Source organism: Carcharhinus amblyrhynchos, chromosome 4, assembly GCF_965287045.1.
Source record: "Carcharhinus amblyrhynchos chromosome 4, sCarAmb.v2.hapA, whole genome shotgun sequence".
NCBI classification, from domain to species: Eukaryota; Metazoa; Chordata; class Chondrichthyes; order Carcharhiniformes; family Carcharhinidae; genus Carcharhinus; species Carcharhinus amblyrhynchos.
The window spans coordinates 40,583,947-40,603,651 of NC_137327.1; the positions used below are offsets into that span (position 1 = coordinate 40,583,947).

Below are 19,705 nucleotides of genomic sequence, written 5' to 3' on the forward strand. Positions count from 1 at the left end.
TCCCAGTCCCCAGACTCAAGAGGTGTCTTCAGGCTTGGCACACCCAAGCTTTTCTTAAGTGCTTGCCGTCACCCCAAATCCAAACTTGAAGGGCCATCCCAATGCCAATGTATCCCAAGGCCTGAGATTGCAATCCCCTCCTCAATTCCACCAAAGGATTGGAAAATTATAGATGTAATCCCATTGTTTGATAAAGAAGGTTGGGAGAAACCTGGAATCAGACGCGTCAGTTTGATATCAATTGGTGTGGAGATGACTGCAATCTGTCATCAAGGGCAGAGTTTTGAACAAATATGAGGCTATCATTGTGAGTCGGCATGGATTTGTGGACGATAGAACATTTTGACTAATCTAATCGAATTTTTGAGATGATCACCAATGCGGTAAATATTTAAATATTTGATTGGGCTCTGCACAAGAGCTTGTTAACGAAGATAAAAATGCATATAATTAGAGGTAACCTTGTGATATCTGTTGTTAATTGTTTAGCATATAGGAGACAGAGTTTAGGGGTAAATGTAATGCATTCTGATTGGTGGGATGTGACAAGGATCCTTAAGGATCATTTGTGGGAGCTGAGCTTATATGACAGATGAAGGAAGAGAGAATTGTCTATTAAATTTTGCAGACGACACTAATTTGGGAACTTTCAAACTCCAAGTTCTCATGTTGGGGAGTGCCCCAAAGCTGCACTGGTCCCACATATTGATAGGGAAAGGTTCAGGAACCACAAGGACTACCATTCCTTCAAAGTGCAGTTCGTGCACAACCAGGTTCCTGGTGACCCTGTGTGGCTTTCATTATATGTCTGATACAGATTCTCAGTTTGTTGTACAGGGGTTTGTTAGCCCTGGTCTCCAAGCAGCCACCCTTTTATTCTTCTTGGAGGAACAGAAAGCTATCTCAGGGTGAAGACCTCTGGGATGCTGCCAGGGTGAGCAGATGAGACAAAGAAACTACATCACCTACATGCACACCAAGAACAGGAAACTTGAAAAACTTGGCATCACCACCAGCAACAACCAAGCCTCCCCCGGCACCACAGTAGAAAACAGTATGACCGCAGAGAGGTCCATTGTTAACTTGTCGGACTACACACTTCAACCAGATGAAATCAAAGTTCTCAGCCGAGGGCTCAATTTCTGCCCCACCACCAAAATGGACCCCATCAGTCTTGCAGCAGACACAGAGGAATTCATCAGGTGAATGAGGCTGCGGGGGTTTTTCCACAAACCCCAAGAGGCCAACAGCGAACACAATGAGACAGCCAATGAACCAGAATAGCCAACAGAGAGATCCACAGTGCAGCAACCTAAGAGGAAGGAATCCAATTGGACTCCTCCAGAAGGCCGCTGCCCTCAACTGGACATGTATGCCCAAACCATCAGGAGGTGTGTTAACACCAGATTCATCAGCCACACTCACAAGACAGCCCCGAACATCACCCAAGCACAACGCAATGCCATCCACGCTCTCAAGACCAACTGCAACATTGTCATCAAACCAGCAGACAAAGGAGGGGCCATCGTCATACTGAACAGAACGGATTACTGTAAAGAAGTGAACCGACAACTAAACAAGAGGAACACTGCAGACAGTTACCAGCAGATCTGAGCAAAGAACACACTCGTCAATTCAACACTCTGATCAAGACCTTTGATCCGGCCCTTCAGAGCACCTCCGTGCTCTCATTCCATGTACTTCCGACGTTGGAGATCTCTACTGCCTCCCAAAGATACACAAGGCAAACATACCCGGCTGTCCCATCGTTTCGGGCAATGGGACCCTGTGTGAGAACCTCTCCGGCTATGTCGAGGGCATCCTGAAACCCATTGTACAAAGAACCCCCAGCCTTTGTCGCGACACTACGGACTTCCTACGGAAACTCAGCACACATGGAGCAGTTGAACCAGGGACACTCCTTGTTACAATGGATGTCTCGGCGCTCTACACCAACATCCCCCACAACGATGGCATTGCTGCAACTGCCTTAGTACTCAATGCCGACAACTGCCAGTTTCCAGATGCAATTTTACAACTCTTCCGCTTTATCCTGGACCACAATGTCTTCACCTTCAACAACCAGTTTTTCATCCAGACACATGGAACAGCTATGGAGACCGAATTCGCACCTCAATAGGCCAACATCTTCATGCACGGGTTCGAACAAGACTTCTTCACCGCACAGGATCTTCAACCGATGCTATACACTAGATACATCGATGACATTTTCTTCCTTTGGACTCATGGTGAACAATCACTGAAACAACTATATGATGATATCAACAAGTTCCACCCCACCGTCAGACTCACCATGGACTATTCTCCAGAATCGGTTGCATTCTTGGACACATGCATCTCCATCAAGGACGGTCACCTCAGCACCTCACTGTACCACAAGCCCATGGATAACCTCACAATGCTCCACTTCTCCAGCTTCCACCCTAAACACGTTAAAGAAGCCATCCCCTATGGACAAGCCCTCCGTATACACAGGATCTGCTCAGGAGAGGAGGATCATGACAGACACCTCCAGACGCTGGAAGATGCCCTCATAAGAACAGGATATGGCGCTCGACTCATTGATCGACAGTTCCGATGCGCCACAGCAAAAAACCGCACCGACCTCCTCAGAAGACAAACACAGGACATGGTGGACAGAGTACCCTTCGTCATCCGGTACTTCCCCAGAGTGGAGAGGCTACGACATCTTCTCCGGAGTCTTCAACATGTCATTGATGAAGACGAACATCTTGCCAGGGCCATCCCCACACCCCCACTTCTTGCCTTCAGACAACCACACAACCTCAAACAAACCGTTGTTTGCAGCAAGCTACCCAGCCTTCAGGAGAACAGTGACCACAATACCACACAACCCTGCAACAGCAACCTCTGCAAGACATGCCGGATCATTGACATGGATGACATCATCACACATGAGAATACCATCCACCAGGTACACGGTACATACTCTTGCAAATTGGCCAACGCTGTCTACCTAATATGTTGCAAGAAAGGATTTCCCGAAGCATGGTACATTGGGGAGACCATGCAGTCGCTACGACAACGGATGAATGAACATCGCTCGACAATCACCAGGCAAGACTGTTCCCTTCCTGTTGACGGACACTTCAATGGTCACAGGCACTCGGCGTCTGACCTTCGGGTAAGCGTTCTCCTAGGTGGCCTTCACGACACACGACAGCGCAGAGTCACTGAGCAGAGACTGATAGCCAAGTTCCGCATACATGAGGATGGTCTCAACAGGGATCTTGGGTTCATGTTGCACTATCTGTAACCCCCATGACTTGCCTGGGTTTGCAAAACCTCACTTACTGTACTGTCTGGAGACAATACACATCTCTTTAACCTGTGCTCAATGCTCCTTCCACTCACATTGTTGGCCACTTTAAGACTTGAATAGCAGGTTAGGTGTAAAGATTCACATTCTAATCAGTAATCTGTAAACTGTCTGTGCTGTTATATGCTCTGTCTGAGGCCAGTGCTCTTCATTCACCTGACGAAGAGGGAAACCTCAAAAGCTTGCGAGTTTACTATCAAATAAATCGGTTGGACTTAAACCTGGTGTTGTCAGACTTCTTACGATGCTGCCAGGGTAGCAGGCATTCACTTCATGGTTGTGTACGGTTGTATCTCAATTGATATTGAAGGAATGGAAGTCTTTGTGGCTTCTGTACCCCTCCCTATTGATACGTGGTGCTAATAGTTCATGTGCATGCAGTTGATGGCTTCCTGCGCATTTGGGCATCTTACTATCCTGGAAAAGCTCATCTTACATTTCTCTGTTTAGGGGCTAATCACCTTTGTTTCACCTAATGTTTCTGTAGCTCCTTTCTATTCATTGTCTCCTGCAGAAGAGGGAAAAATGTTAGTGACTATGGATGGTGTTCCTGCCATGGATGTTTAACTGGAGGTGATTGTGGGACAGTGACAAGTTGGTGTGAGGCTCGCATCATTGGAAAGTGTGTGAGGATGAGGGGGAGGATCTGAATGTGGGCATGACTGCAGGGGAAGTGATACATTGAGCAGCATAAGGTGTTTGTGGTCTGGTGGGTAGGTGTTGACCTGTGAAGAGGCATTCATTAATCTTGACCACCTGCATGATGTCACTGAACTTTCTCCTGCATGTGCTCTCAGCACCCAACCTATGGAATTGACCTCCTTTGTCACTTGCTCCCATTTCCTTCAGAGGGCATTTCTTGATGGCCTCTTTGTCTCCCCAGGGAAACCGGGGCTCTCTCCTGTTAATGTCTGTGAGTATGACTTCCAGTGCCATATGAACCTGAGCACCCTCTCTCTGCCTCAGTGCTTCATTTTCCTTACTTCCAATTATTACCGATTGCAGTACTGGAAATCAGCAGCAGCTCTCTCTCTATCTGTGCAGCTCTACTTTTAGAGAGGAATATTGCCTTTAAGAGCTGAAAGAGCCTGTGTTTGCCTAGCATGTTGTTGACCATGCAGCCAACATGGTCACCTTAACATTAAACAGAGCCAATTATATAAGTATGAAAGGAGATCTGGCTTGAATGAGTAAAGTGATTAGAAGGTATGGCAATAAATAAGCAATGGTAGGACAAAGAAGATGTAAAGAAATACAGACATGATAAGTGAGAGCCATATGGAGAATAAATGTGGGGAAATGTTTTAGACATACAGATAGAAAAGCACAATATCTTTTTAATAGGTGTAAGATTTCTAAATGTTGTGCAGATGGACTTGGATTTATTCATACAAAAATACAAAAGATTAGCATGCAGGTACAGCAAGCAATTAGGAAGGAAAATGGCACAATGGTAGCTGCCAAGAAAAATCACCAGTTAGCCAGAATTCTGTAACTTGTATTCGTAGCTTACAGATAACAGTATTTTCTTTACCGCTTTTGTTTTTTGCACACCCCTCCCCCACCCACCCCCCAAATTAAGTAGAAAATGGAGTCTGTGATCACTGAAGTTGGACAGGACTTTAGTGAGCTCACACATGGTGTACAGTATGGAATTTTGGTCTCCATATTTAAGGAAGAGTACACTTGCATTGGAGGGGGTGCAGCGAACTTTCATCCGATTGGTTCCTGGGATAAGACAGTTGCCCTGTGATGAGAAGCCGGCGCGGTGGCACAGTGCCAGGGAGTCAGGTTCAATTCCAGCCTCAGGTCACTAGCTGTGTGGAGTCTGCATGGTCTCCCCATGTCTGCGTGGGTTTCCTCCAGGTGCTCTGGTTTCCTCCCACACTCCAGAGATGTGTGGGTTAGATTGATTGGTCATGGTAAATTGCCCCACAGTGTCAGGGGGATTAGCAGGGTAAATACGGGGATAAGCAGATATGGCCTGAGTGGGATAGTGGTTGGTGTAAACTCAGTGGGCTCAATGGCCTCCTTCTGTACTGTAGGGATTCTATGATTCTAAATTGAGCCCATACTCTCTGGAGCTTAGAAGGGGGAGAGTGACCTTATTGAAAATACATGATTCTGGTGGGGCTTGACAACGTAGAGAGGTTATTTTCCTGCTTGGGGAATCTAGAACATTGGGACATTGGCTGTGAATAAAGGCCAATCATTTAGAACTGAAACGAGGAGTAATTCTTTCATTGAAAGAATTTTGAATCCTTGGAATTCACTACCTCAGGCACTTATGGATACTCCATCATTGAGTATATTCAATGCTGAGACGGACATATTTTTGGTTTCTAAGAAAATCAATGGATATAAGAAGCAGGCAAAAAAGCAAATTTGATGCCAAAGATCAGCCATTACTGTACTGAATAGCGCAGCTGGATTAGGAGTTTGTGTGATCCACTCTTACTCCTTTTTAAAATTTTCTTACATTCGCACTACAGTCAGGCAAATGAAGAAGCAGTACAAAACGTGTGTACTACCTACCTCAATGGGCGGGGTACTGGTAATCCATTCCAAAAACTGGATGCAGACTAATTTTTAGCACACATTGTTTTTGGTCATGACTAACTGAAGATTAATTAGCTTACACAACACTTGTTAAGAAACCATCTAATGGCATAGAGGCTTCGAATATAGTGCTTCTAACCTACATTTAACATGGGATCCTCTGTCTCTAGAAATAGGAACACCAAGGAATAACTCAACACGTGTTATCGTGTTTCTGAGCAAAAAAAAATTGGCTCTGTTCTTATGACGCAAATGGAATACTTACGACATAGAAATTTTTGATTAGGAATCTACTTAAGGAAGGATAACAGCATGAAGAATAGCTAAAATCAAATTATTCAATTACTAATTAATTGTGACCATGGTGTTATGTCTATGGCTCCTTTGTAATATGCAAAAATTTTGCAAAGTTAAATTGGCAATATTATAGTCATTATTATGCCAAATTGTAGTCTTGCAAACTTAATTGAATAGTATGTGCCAATCGAAAGGGAAAGGAAAATCAGGGTCTGTATTCTCTTGTAGACGAAGTTTGATCAGCAAGTAATGGCTATCAACCAAAAGCAGCACAGTGGACTGACATCTTGCTTGGGAATCAATTCTCAAAATCTACACACACACTGGAATCAATTGAGAAGGATTAAGTAAGACAGATTAACGACATTTTCATGAACTCCTTAACTCACTTATTTGGAGTCCTATGCATTGTTCTGGCTGTATACCCACCTCAATTTATATCAGAATTTACAAAATACATTCTGGGAACAAACAAGATAAGCCTGTTTTTCATCTGGCTATAAAGATATATATTTGGCATTTTATACATTTACCGCTATTTTATATAGATATGTCTATATACCTTTAATTATATTGTCTCCTCTTTTTAATAAATGGATCGTGTGCATTTATTATTTTCTGGAGAGTCACTGTAAGATGTGACATCTCCAGCATTCAAATGAAAATGAGTTTTATACCTTTGTCAAGTCCAAACTTTTGTTGTGCAGTTTCCTATTATGCCGCCTTTCCTCATATTCAGAATACTGTGCAAGATTTCAGCTCTGTCTGTGGCTTTATAGTTTCTTAGACACTTCTGTCACAAATGCTCTTTTAATAGTCATTACCTCCTATAGAGATTCAATTTTGCAGCAGTAAAATGTATCTTTTTATTTGGGCTGTCAAGTAATGCCACCTATTTCAGTATGATTACAGTAACATTTGCCTATTAACTATCTAATGAAAGACGGACTGCAAATGCTTTGTGAAGTGCTGCCGCCTGTGGCCACTGAGTCATTAACTTTCATTTGTGAGCAGGGGATCTAAAACGGCAATTATACCAAAACGGCACAATACAATCTAAATCTCATTCATGCTCCCTGCTCCTCTTTCAAAATAAGATCATTCATTTGATAGAATTTTTGAAAGATTTACTAATGTAAGCAATTTATTTCCTTCTTTAAACATCTTGGAAACTGGTTTTAAAATATTTAAAAGCAAAAATAAATCCATGTAGTAGTCTACTAAATTCAGCACTCAAAAGGTAGGCATGACAACGGTACACCATTAATTTTTTTTATTTCTATTAGAAATATTTATTTCTACTGTTGTATTGCATGAGCTTTTCAAACTGTTAGCTTTAAACAAAAATTCAATATTTTTAGACAAAATATCAAATGCAACTCTCTGTCACCTATTCCAAATATTATTTGAGTACTATTAAAGGCAACTTATTTATTTTAACACCAGAATTATATTATTGCCTTAAATTATGCTCCAAAGCATTTTTTATACCTGTTTGTGAAAATAGGTACATAAAAATAAACTTATTCCTAATTCTTGGAAAATCAGCATCTAAAATAATGAAACATCACATCCACACCACCACTTAAATTTAAATATACATTTATCTACCAGTGCTGTATATCATGATCAACTGAAAACCCAACATTGGCAGTCAACATAAATTTCTTTTTTATCTCTGATCATTTACAAATGCTTTTTATTAGTTTCAAATGCAAAATTATTTCAAATGGCATGATGCAAAAATATTTGCTGAATTTGCATCCATAGCTCAGAAAAACAGAAATCACAACAATTTTTTTTTATCAACTGTAACTTCGAAGTATTTTTAATTAATTTGCCTGGAAAGTCTCCCCTACATTCTAATGCAAAATGCAAGCAGTTTTCAAATCCAAAAGACTATTCAATTCAGCACTATACCCCTTCTTAACTGAAAAGATAGTTTAAACATGCAGCCATACACAGCAATTTCTCATTGAGTGCCAAATTTAGTACATAGTGATACAAAAGCTGAGATTATCCCCCTCTGTTAAATACTTAGAAATCAAAAACCAAACTGAGCAAGAAACTAGTATAAGATTATGATAACAGGATCATGTTCAGTTATAAAAACAAGTGTCCAAACTTCTCTCATGTCACTTTCTTTACAGGGCCTCTCCCAGGCAGTGAAAGGACTCATCTGAATGTGTGTAGTAGCTCATTTTGAAACCTTCCCTTTGAACTGGATTCATGGGGTATTTGCATAAGAAGATTTCAGTGAGGAGAATGAGCTGGTACTGCATCTGGTCATTAATATGCTTGGTAATTCTGCATATTGTAAACCCACTGATGCATCACTAAAGACTCAAATTCAAGGACAGTGATCCCAATGCTATTGTTTAATGACTTTTTTCTGTAAGGACTGAATTTTCTTAAAGTGTTTACTTGGCGAGCACAGTAAGTACAAATTACATACTCATATGAAAACCATGACTTAGAGCTTGCTGGATATAAATTAAACATGAACTAAGAGGCAATGAGCATGATTTAATATATGTTAGCACTGGTGGTAATTGCTTAGTGCCTGAGACTCCAGCACAAATGAATATTTGCATTCCAAAATATCCTGAATATAATGTAATGCTTTCTCTTTATGGCGCATCTAATAGCTTGTGGTTCATTCCTGTTGGTGGAGTGTGACTTTCCAGTGCCATAATAAAAATAAAATATTATTTTGCTATAAAAGTTTCTTAATGCTCTAATTTGCAATGTTCAACGTTTCTTTGCCTCTAACTTTCAGTCTAGAAATAATTCCTGATTTATGCAATGGCTACGAGCATTATGTATGTGTTTTTTGCTTAAAAGTGTTGAAAGCATTATTATTAAAAAAAGTACAGTGAGGCTATGAGGTGCAGTGTCTCCTTAATTTACCGGTCTTATCTCAGACTGCTCCTTTCCCAACAATGTTCCATTATTGATTTATGTCAGAAGTCACGCAAAAATATTACATGCCCTAGGCACTCCTCCACTTTACAACGGTATCAAATATAAAGTGACGTTCAGGGCACCAGTGTAATCAGACGTGCATTCTGCCTTAAGATGACACAGGCACTCTTTCAAATATTAAATCTTAGTTGATGCACAGTGTTACATGCCATTTGTTTGACAACAAAGCCTCAGTAAGCATTAAAAAAAATACTAATTTCTCATACTTACAAACTGATTTATGTTATGTTGAGGATAATTCATCCAGTAAATGTGAAGTGATCCCAGTAGGCCAGGTCACCTAAGTGGATATAAAGTGTTTTATTCTGGTCAAGCAAGGTAGAGGGGGGAAAAGATATTAGTTTCAAAAGTTATGAGAAATAAATTCAAAATAAATACTCATGGCAGTGAATGCTTTTTATTGCCCTATTTTGTTTGGACCATTAGATTGTGTCTTTGCACTAAAGTATTGTCACAGGTCCCATCAAGCCATCCAATCTGAGGGCAGAGTATTCTTTTTTTCTCACTCTACAACCCTCAGAGAAGACATCAAAGAACACAGAGATGTGCTCTTTGTTTTGTTTGGTCCCTGACTCTCAACATGTGGTTTCGTGGGTCTGAACATCGGCACCTTTTAACCTATTCTGTTCAGCTTAGCCATCAGCTTCAATTGAGCATTAGTGAAACTATAGTAACCAATAATCTCCCCATAGCTGAATAGAAACTATGTATCTTGTCACACAAAAACTGTCCGAACATCACGGTCCCAGACAAGTTTCTTTACAAGCACTTGGCTCCCTTCATCGAAGCCCAGCCTGCTTCATTGAAAATGTGTCAAAACCCTTTGCCTTCTGCAATGCTATCTGCGTTAATGGTAATTTATATTTAACAAACACGACGTTGTTCCCTGCAAGACACAGGCATCTGATTATCTATCACAAATGTTTTCATCAAGTCACAAATGGAGGCTTTAGTAAGGGTGAGAAAAAGGCGGAAAGCCTGCAGGAGAGCGTCCGAGCCACTGGAAGCTTCCGAGAGAAAAAACACTATTTTTTTTCCTGCATGTGTTTGTCACGATCAACCACAGTGCCATGAGCAGCAGGATGCTGCCAACTGCTTTAACAACCCTGGTTTCATTAAGAGGAGCAAACAGTGCACAGTGATTCTGGATTGCAGCACACAGCCAGCAAGATGCAGGCTTCTCCCTGAGCCTGGCTGGATCTGAGGGCTCATCACACCAACGAGTAATTAAACCAGCGCTTCTACAGCAACTGTCATTTTCCATTTTGGGGCTTCTGCTGAAACAGTGTGGTAGCAAGTGCCTGAATGTTGACCTGACATAATTTGGCAACTGCCAGGCGTCTGCTCCTGGCAGTTTGGCATATTTGGTCATTTAGTAGGTCCTTGTGAAGATCAAAAGGGTTAAGATTTTTTCTCTTAAACAGCAGGGAAAAGAACATCAAAAAGGTGTAAATTTCATTTCCCCAGTTTTGATTAAGTCAAGCATGAAATGAAATGTAATACTCTCAAGTGGCAAGGGTTTACACTATTGATGTTGTTACTTCTGCTTCAGGAAGCCCAATCAGCCGACAGCAAGTTGAACAAGCTAACTGAGAGTTTAGGTGGCCAGATGGAGGGTTTTACCATGTCTGAAAAGAAAGCTTAGTGCTCCCTTCTTCAAGCCAAGTCAATGCCAACTGTGTGAAATCCTGGCCCTACTACACTCTGCTTTTCATAGCTGGTGGCGAGCACCATACGTGTCTGATAAAATCCCACAAGGAAAAAATAAAAAGGGCTGAATAAATACTTTTTTTTGTGTTTAGTGTTATTCCAAGAGGGCAGGGTTTAAATAATCTCCCGCAAGAATAACAGGTGGAGTCGGGCTCGTGAATTAATCTATAGTGTTTTATTGTTGATTTCTTACTGTCCTTTGACCTCATCAGATTTAAAAACATTTAAAGTGAAGTGCAAATAATGAAAGAGGTTGAAGGGCTAATGCATATAATAGTGGTTAACTTTAAACTTGCTGAATAAAACTCTGATTGTCACAAGTTGCGTACTAAGTGAAGAACAATTACAATAATCTTGTAACTGAAGGGTCTTACTTTTTTGTAACAAACTTTCTTTAAAATTTCCAACAGATTTTCTTTATGTGGGCTCATTTGGAGCACTTGTTCCCACTCCTGCGTTCTTAAATTTTATGCTGCCACCACTATAGAGTTGGAAGCAGAATAGAGTGGCTTTTGTAAAGACTTAATAGAATCTTTAACGCTTCTAACAATCCACTCCCATTGAGTTGCATTAAGTAGATATTATGGTGGGACAAAGAGCTAAATAGCTCAACATCAACCTCATTAGGCATGCAGGCAGGCCTTGAACCATTTCATGCTGAAACCTATTGTTAGTGCACACACCAGGTGAGCTTTAAATTGCAAATGATACCCTGAAAAGGCAAGAGAAGTGTTGGAGAATAGGCCTTGCAAAAAGAAAATGGTTTCAGAACAGAAGAAAATGAAAGCCATTGTTAAAACTGCTCTGACCGTGGCAAATGCAATACATCATGGCATGAAGAAACTGAATGCCGCACTTGAGACTTCTTGCATTTTCGTGACTGCATGTTACTTTGCTGTGTGAAATAAACTAAAGATAGAATCTAAAAATAAATCTAGCATTCACTGAGATCAACTCTAAATAAAACAAAATAGCCAAATAAAGACAGTATAACAATAATCCACTGAATAGTATTATATGTAAGGGTCTATTCATGTCATCAATTTGAAATGCTGAAGATTATCTCTGCTGAAATAAATATACTTATGCATGTATACCAAGCCTAATCGCTTCTCAGATCAACATATTAATAAAATGGTCTCTGAAGTATTGCTTGTAACTGCAAAGTGTTTTAGTAACTGACATTAAGATGCTGAGCCACTGAAAACATATTCCCAGGCAGAGCCCTTCTCTGTCACCTTAGCGGATGAATAATTGTGCCTTTGCATATTCCTTGTCATAAATGGCAGGAATGAAGGGACCCGGAGGAATGCACTGGCAAGATTGGTGCCATACAAGCAAAGTAAATTAAAACAAGGATTATACTAAACATGATTGGGGATGACAAGCAGGGCAGTGGTAGCCACATCATGTAGCTTTTTGCCCATATGGTCTTTACAAGGTCTGTATTTGTTGCTCTTAATATAGTTTCCTTCAGTAAAAAGTGTCCGAAGAACAAAAAACCTTTGGACTCTCTTCCCTGAAGATTTTATGCACTTGCTAACCTTTCGTTAGCCACATGAAAAGATGGATGATGATCTTTGATTCCAAATACACATTAGTCATTTTGGAAGAGCAGGGAAAACAGTTTGAATTGCACTTAGCCATCTGACTTTATTTGGTCAATCTTGACTTCTCATGGTTAAATGCATTTTGCTGACAGAAATGAATGAGGCTGATCTGTGAATTATTTGGGAGGGATTGAAACAATCACTTGATAACCCATATTAATGAAGAGCTTCTTCTAATGGCCTCTTGAAAAACAACTGCTGCTCCTTATCAGAGGCATTCTAATCAAATCAACATTTATTTCCTTGTAACACTGATCTTTCGGCACTTCCACTGGCCCATATCAAACTTTCAGGATGCTGCCTATTAGATCAATAGCCAGATTAAAGACATCATCATTAGAAAAACAAGACTTACCCCCTTTGTTTACGTGATTTGTTTGAGGAAGATTCCGCTCTACAGCCACAGTTGTCCATCAGGGAGTGGGCTATCATTGGATGCCAGAAGAATGCAATTGGGGTGGAGCAAACACAAAGATTTCTATGAAAATAAGCACACTTTTATGGGAAAAGCACATTTTACTGGCAGAAAATATTTATATTGAATGCACTTTTAAATCTGGTTGCTTATAACCTATGGAAAGGGCTCAAGTTTAAAACGGGCACATCAAATGAAAAATACCACTCTGGAAATAACAGCATTTTATGTCTGTGCAAATTCCCAGAAAATAAACTGAGATCCCTCCTCTCACCTCGAGAAAATCTTTTTGGATATGTGGATGGGTTGGCTGTGATCCTCTTTCCTAATTTCCTTTTATTCCTGTGGGGGTTTACTTTAATCTAGTCTGCTGCATTCTCACCTCCAGACTGATCCTCCCAGGGCTGCTATATGATCGCAGCGGATCATTATCCTTCCAAGCACAGGGGTTTTTCCCTTCATTAATTTCTCTAAGAAGATTACAAAGTACATGTTTGTTGTTGTTTATGCATCTGATTTCCCTAAGCACTTTGTTTTTCCAACTGGTTTACACTTTAATGCCCTTGATTGAATTTCAACGACAAAGGATCAACTTCACTCACTCATGCTCCTGGAAGGGTTGGTAACAGCTTCATATATAGGTTTAGCACTGTGCATTTTTTTTTCGTGGAAAACTGACTGTGATTCCTAAGGGAGTGCTCCAAGAGCAATATCCCATTTATTCTTTAACTGAGACTGGGTCATAATCACGAAGTCAGAAAAAAGCTCATTCACAATGAACATTCTATGATTGTTTTTTGCTGCATCCAGGTCAATCAGACTGCAGCCAGCTTCAGAGGCTCCATGGTATATTGCCCATTATCATTTGTAATGAAAGCTCACTATCTGAGCCTCCCCAATGTCGTAGTATAAAACCTGCAGGGCAGGATCACCCATTTTCATGGATAGAGCCTTTTAAGTAATTGGTGGTGGCAGTGGTAGGGATAGAATGGGGTTTGTTAAAAGAAATCCAACATTTTTTGTACTAACTTTCAGTTGCATCCCTAATATACCAGATCTACAAATTTTTCCATTTAATTATTCCTCCCCCAGTTTATTCCATCTCCCAACTGGATATTTGCAGCTCTCCAGTGACTTGCCCAAATGGTGATTCTTCATATGTGAGTGTTGGTAGGTAGTTTCATCGTAAAGGCTTTAACCTGATGGTGACACATGGATACTTTCCAGTAGAGGTCACTCAACAGTGATCAGATAATAGAATTTTGACTTACTGTTCCCCTTAGCTTAGCTGGGGACACCAAGGCCAAGTGTGGCATCCAAAATGCCATTCAGTTCCAGTTCAGCTTGCTCATTGCAGCCTAGGAATTAAACCTTGGGCCCTCCTTGTTATATGGCTTAACATCACACCAGGCTTTGGCCCATTAAATTGCTGACAGAGCCCAGACCAAATGATCCAAAAAGTAACAATACAAATAACCATTTAGGTTATGTTTCTGAGAGAACTAGATGGACTCTCCCATGGTTTTAGAATAGTGTTAACAAGTTGGTAAAACGGTAATCTATAACAAAGTTTACTGTTTCAACCAAGAAATGATCAAAATAACATTCAAGAATACTTTGTTGACTTCCTTGTGCAGCTGCTTAAGCAACTGAATCTTACAGACTGGGCAGGTCACAGGTTTGATTGCCTGTTTTTGTTGAATGAACTTTCTTCAGCCAGAGTGGCGGCAGACAGCAAGACAACTGGCTTCAACACTTGTCACTAGGGCAGAGAACATTAGCCAGCATTCCTTCCCTTTATCAACATTCTTTGAAGTCTGTTGCAAATGCCTGTGTCTGGATAGCAAATGAAAAGTGTGATGCCACTGTGGTGGAATAGCCCACTGACACTCACAATCCAGGCACACCCATTGTGATGGAATCTGTAGACAGAGCTTGTACTTTTTGGGATAGACCCTAACTGAAAAAAATGAAACCCAACACTGCCAGTTTCTAAGGAAATGAAAACTGAAATTGTGATTGGGAACCAAAACTTTGAGGGAGACTGACCTGGTTGAAAGATATGAAAGGACACAATCAATCCAAGCTCAGTAGAAGCTGGTGGATCCAGTGGTACTTTACAGGCAAACTGAAGACGACAGATGCTAGATCCAGAAGCTGAGAATGAGCAAATACACAGTTGTGCAGTAGTTTACATTACTTGAAGATACCAGTGGTGGATCTATGCCATCCAGACTGAGCTGAGGGCAGTCTGCAGACATGTATTATTTTTGGTGAGGATCTTGCTTGTGGAGCCCAGGTTGGTTATGCACTGCAGTCAGCTGGGGATCAGGCTAGACCCTAGAAGCAAAGAAGCTGAAATTATAAGGAAGACAGAAAGCTGAGAGACTTATGTGACTTGAGTTTGATGACCTACATGGTGAATGGACAATTCATTAGATCTGCCATAGTTGTATCTGCCATTTAATGAGTACTTATAATTTATAATCAACCACAATTTGCCTGTCAATTCATGTTCAACTTAGATTGATTCTGGATTTTAGAGTATTGCTATTAGTGCCTTGAAAATCATAGAAACCTTACACTGCAGAAGGTGGCCATTTGGCCTATCAAGTCTGCACTGATAACAATCCCACCCCAAGCCCTACCCCCCCAACCCCACACATTTACCCTGTTGATCCCTCTAACCTACATATCCCGGGACACTAAGGGGAATTTAGCATGGCCAATCAACCTAACCTGCACAGCTTTGGAGTGTGGGAGGAAACCGGAGCACCCGAAGGAAACTCACACAGATATGGGGAGAATGTGCAAACCCCAAACATATAGTGACCCAAGCTGGGAATTTAAACCTGGGTCCCTGGGGATGTGAAGCAGAAGTACTAGCCACTGTGCCATCATATCTTAAGACATGGAATTGTGCGACTTCATTCTTTTAGTAAATAACTGAGATTTTGGATTTCTTTTTTTTAAAACGTTACTGGTCTCAATTGAGATAATAACAGTGTGTAGAATGGCCAGCAGGGGAAAGCACTGTTGGGTTCAGGACATTTGTACCCTGAAATTCTTTCATCTTCAGAGGGAGGGGGGGGGGCACAGTGGCACAATGATTAGCACTGCTGCCTCACAGTGCCAGGGACTCCAGTTTGATTCCTGACTTAGGTCACTGCCTGTTTGTATAGGTTTCCTCCAGGTGCGCCAGTTTCCTCCCACAGTCCAAAAGATGTGCTGGTTAGAGTGCATTGGCCACGCTAAATTGGACCTTAGAGTACCTGAACAGGCACAGGAATATGATGACTAGGGGATTTTCACAGTAACTTCATTGCAGTGTTAATGTAAGCCTACTTGTGACACTAATAAATAAACTTTACTTTTTGAGACGGGTGGAGAAGAGAAGCAGGGATAGAAGATCCTGCCACTATAGGTGCACTGTAGAATAGTCTTACCAAGCTAAAGGCTGTCATTTCTTTAAGAAAAGAAAATTCTGAGCTTTTAATGAACTACTCTCAAAAAAGGTGGATAATATATGTGGAACTGTCAAGCTGTTAAGATTTTTTACATCCCATGCTCTTTAGATTTTGAAAATAAAGTGTGCCATGTCTCTGAATTGAAAAAAAAGATGCCTGTAGATTCAATAGCTATTGTTTACATAACTCAAAGGGGGTTGTTTTAGTGCTTAATTGCTTCCGGGACCTGTTATTATCACTGTAAGGGTCTGTAAGTTCATCGTTTGATTGACAACTCCAAGAGGTTATTAACAAATTAGTGTCTTTGATTTGGGATTATGAATACAAATATTTGTTTTCGAAGGGATAAAGTGCTTGAGGGGATTTAGTTGTCTTGAATAGGCTTTTATCAATGAGATTGTTTTTTATTTATAGTGAAGTCTGAAATAGATGCTTTGAGTTTTACTTTATTTCATCTCAGCATGACTACTGAGGTTTGCCCATGATGAGTACTGAGTGAGTTGACATGGAGGGTGTAAGAGCAAAGGGTGATAGATGGTGACATAGTTGTCATGGAAGGTGAGAAGGGTCAATGGGGGTGAGTAGAGAGGCAGGGGTTAGTATGGAGGGTATGACAGTACATGGGGGGAGCGGTGGGCGCATAAGGTTACATGGATTGAACATAGGGAGTGGGTGGAGGGATGAGGGGGGTTTGTAAGAAGTGAGAACTAGAGGGCCTAATAGTATTTAAAACAATTGGAGTGAAGTCCCAGAGCACTTCAGCACTTTTAACGAGCCCGCCTCAACACTCAGGAAGACTCTGTGGCTGCCTCCAAACTGTTTACAGAGGTGTTGGACTCAACTTCAGCATGCATCCACACCCCTCAGAACAAAGGTCCTGCCACTTGGAGCACTTTTCCCTGAGGAAGGTGCAGTGAGCTGGGAAACTTCCTGACACGGTGCAACCACTGCAAAAGCAATAATCTGAGCCTAAGTAACCATGGGTGCATTCCCCGTAGTTGTCCATCCACAGATTTCATTGTGAACTCACAGCATATTTGTAGAGAAATTAGATGTGCTTGATATGGGAGAAATATATATCAGCCTTCAAGGAGCCATTCTGGGCCATATGTTTTGAAATTCCCTCCCTAAATCTCTCTTCCTTTATATCTCTTTCTCCTCATAAAATTTACTTAAAACTAACCTCTTGCAGTAAATTTTTAATCACCTCTTCTAATAACTTCTTCTTTACTTGGAGTCAATCCTTTGTCTCATCTCACTTCTGTGAAGAATCTTGCCTTTTCTATATTAAAGGCTCCACATCTAGGCACATTATTATTTTTATTGTAATATTTTGGAAGGAACCAAACTATAAATTTTAGCTTCAAAAGTGAGTCTGCCTCATAACTGAAAATTCAAACCAACTGCATTGCTTTCCACAGAACATCCTATCACTAACACATTAATAGCCTATAATTATATTTAGTTATAATGAGTGTTGTTACAAACATTCACAGACAAGCACTTAAAAATATTCTTGTGACCTTGCACTCTGTCCAAAGATAGCCTGAGTTCTTTTTGAATACTGACACATTTACCATTTCACTTCCAATTAGTCCTTTTAGTAAGTGACACAGGAATAGTGTGAATTTCTAGCCTTACGATTTGAAAATAGTAAGATAAAACTGATTTACTTTCTGGAGAGATGGAGCCATTGGTGATGTTGGCTCTCATCATGAAGTGTCAATATTTAACACCCTGGTTGAAGTCTTGATCTCAGCTGCACTACATTGGAGGCAACCAGCTCATCTCCTTGTACACAAGTGGAGAAGTTGGAAGTAGCATGGTCAGTGTGCAGCTTTTGTAGATCTCGTAGAGGTTAGTCAAAGAGCGGCACTGGTGAATGTTTGCTACCAGGTTCAATGTCTATTCTCTTCCCTGCGGTTATAATGCACCAATGCAAGACCAAAGCAACAACTGGCAGAAAATCAGCTTCAGAAATGGGTGGATAGTGTACTTACATGTGTTTTTCCAATTTAACTGTGCCCATTGCACAACACGTAAGGAAAGACAGTCCTATTACTTCAGTTTTATAGTCTCTTTGGTAACGTGGCTTGCTGTCTTGTTGAGAAATAATACCAATATGACAGCTGATGATCAATGTATCCTCTGATTATTTTACATACATGCAAACATATGTTAATAAAGAATCTAGCTAACTCAACCTTAAAAAATATTCGGTAAGAAGTCTCAGAACACCAGGTTAAAGTCCAGCAGGTTTATTTGGAATCATAAGCTTTCCGAGTGCTGGTCTTTCATCAGATGAGTAATGAAGGAGCAGTGCTCTGAAAGCTCGATAATTCCAAATGAACCTGTTGGACATTAACCTGGTGTTGTGAGACTTCTTACTATGCCTACCCCAGTCCAATGCCACATCTCCACATCTTAAAAATATTCAATCACCCAGCCTCCATTGCTCTTTGGGAAAGAGAATCCCACGGGCAAGTGACCCAATGTGAGAACAAAAGTCCCTTATCTCCATACTAAAACAGAAGACCTTTTATTTTACATTGTGTATCCTGGTTTAAGTATCTCCCGTCAAGCGAGATGTCCACTCACTATCCACCCTGTCAAGTTCCCTTGGGAATTTGTATGTTTCAATAAGATCACCTTTCATTCTTGTAAACTCCAATGGATACAGACTCAACCTATCCAAACTTTTCTCAGAAGGTAACCCCTTCGTCCCAGGAATCAGTCGTGAACTTTCTCTGAACTGCTTTCAACACAATTATATCCTTTTTTTAAGTAAGGAGACCAAAATTGTGTACACAGTATTCCAGATGTGATCTCACAAATGCCCTGCACAGCTGAACAAAACCTCCTTGCTTTCACCCTCATTCTCCTTGCAATTATTTTTTCCATTTCAATTCTCTTCCCTCATCTAGTGGCTCACCAAGGCAGACTTTTGTCTGTTTCCATAATTAATAATTCCCAGAACAAGTTGTTGGTCTGTCGCCAGGAGCTTATAGCTTGAGGGGTTGCACTTCACATCAAACATAGCTGGCCAGGAGTCTTTCCCACTCTTACCAGCAGCCACTGCCAGGTTTGGAAGGATTTGGAGGTTGATCCTCAGCTTGTTTGACCGCGTTATTATAATCAGTGTTGGACCTCTGACTATCAAGTTGTGGGATTGGACTTAAACTCAGAGCTTGAATATCAGAGGCAGGGACGGTACACACAGTGCCACAAAATCTCCTCTTGCAATAAGTGCCAACATTCTAATTCACTGCCTAGCCACTTGCTGCACCTGCATAGCAACTTT

General features: G+C 40.9%; 1 long non-coding RNA gene across 2 annotated transcripts; it reads right to left on the reverse strand.

Annotated features, from left to right (window-relative positions):
- Window positions 1–9,412: 9,412 nt before the first annotated feature.
- Window positions 9,413–18,473, reverse strand: LOC145342554 (uncharacterized). Of its 2 annotated transcripts, none has more exons than XR_013886561.1 (3): window positions 18,405–18,473; window positions 12,878–12,947; window positions 9,413–9,482 (listed from the first exon to the last, which is right to left on the reverse strand). It is a non-coding gene; the product is annotated as an uncharacterized LOC145342554 (long non-coding RNA). The 2 variants fall into 2 exon arrangements; XR_013886562.1 differs by lacking the exon at window positions 18,405–18,473 and adding an exon at window positions 13,212–13,273.
- Window positions 18,474–19,705: the final 1,232 nt, after the last annotated feature.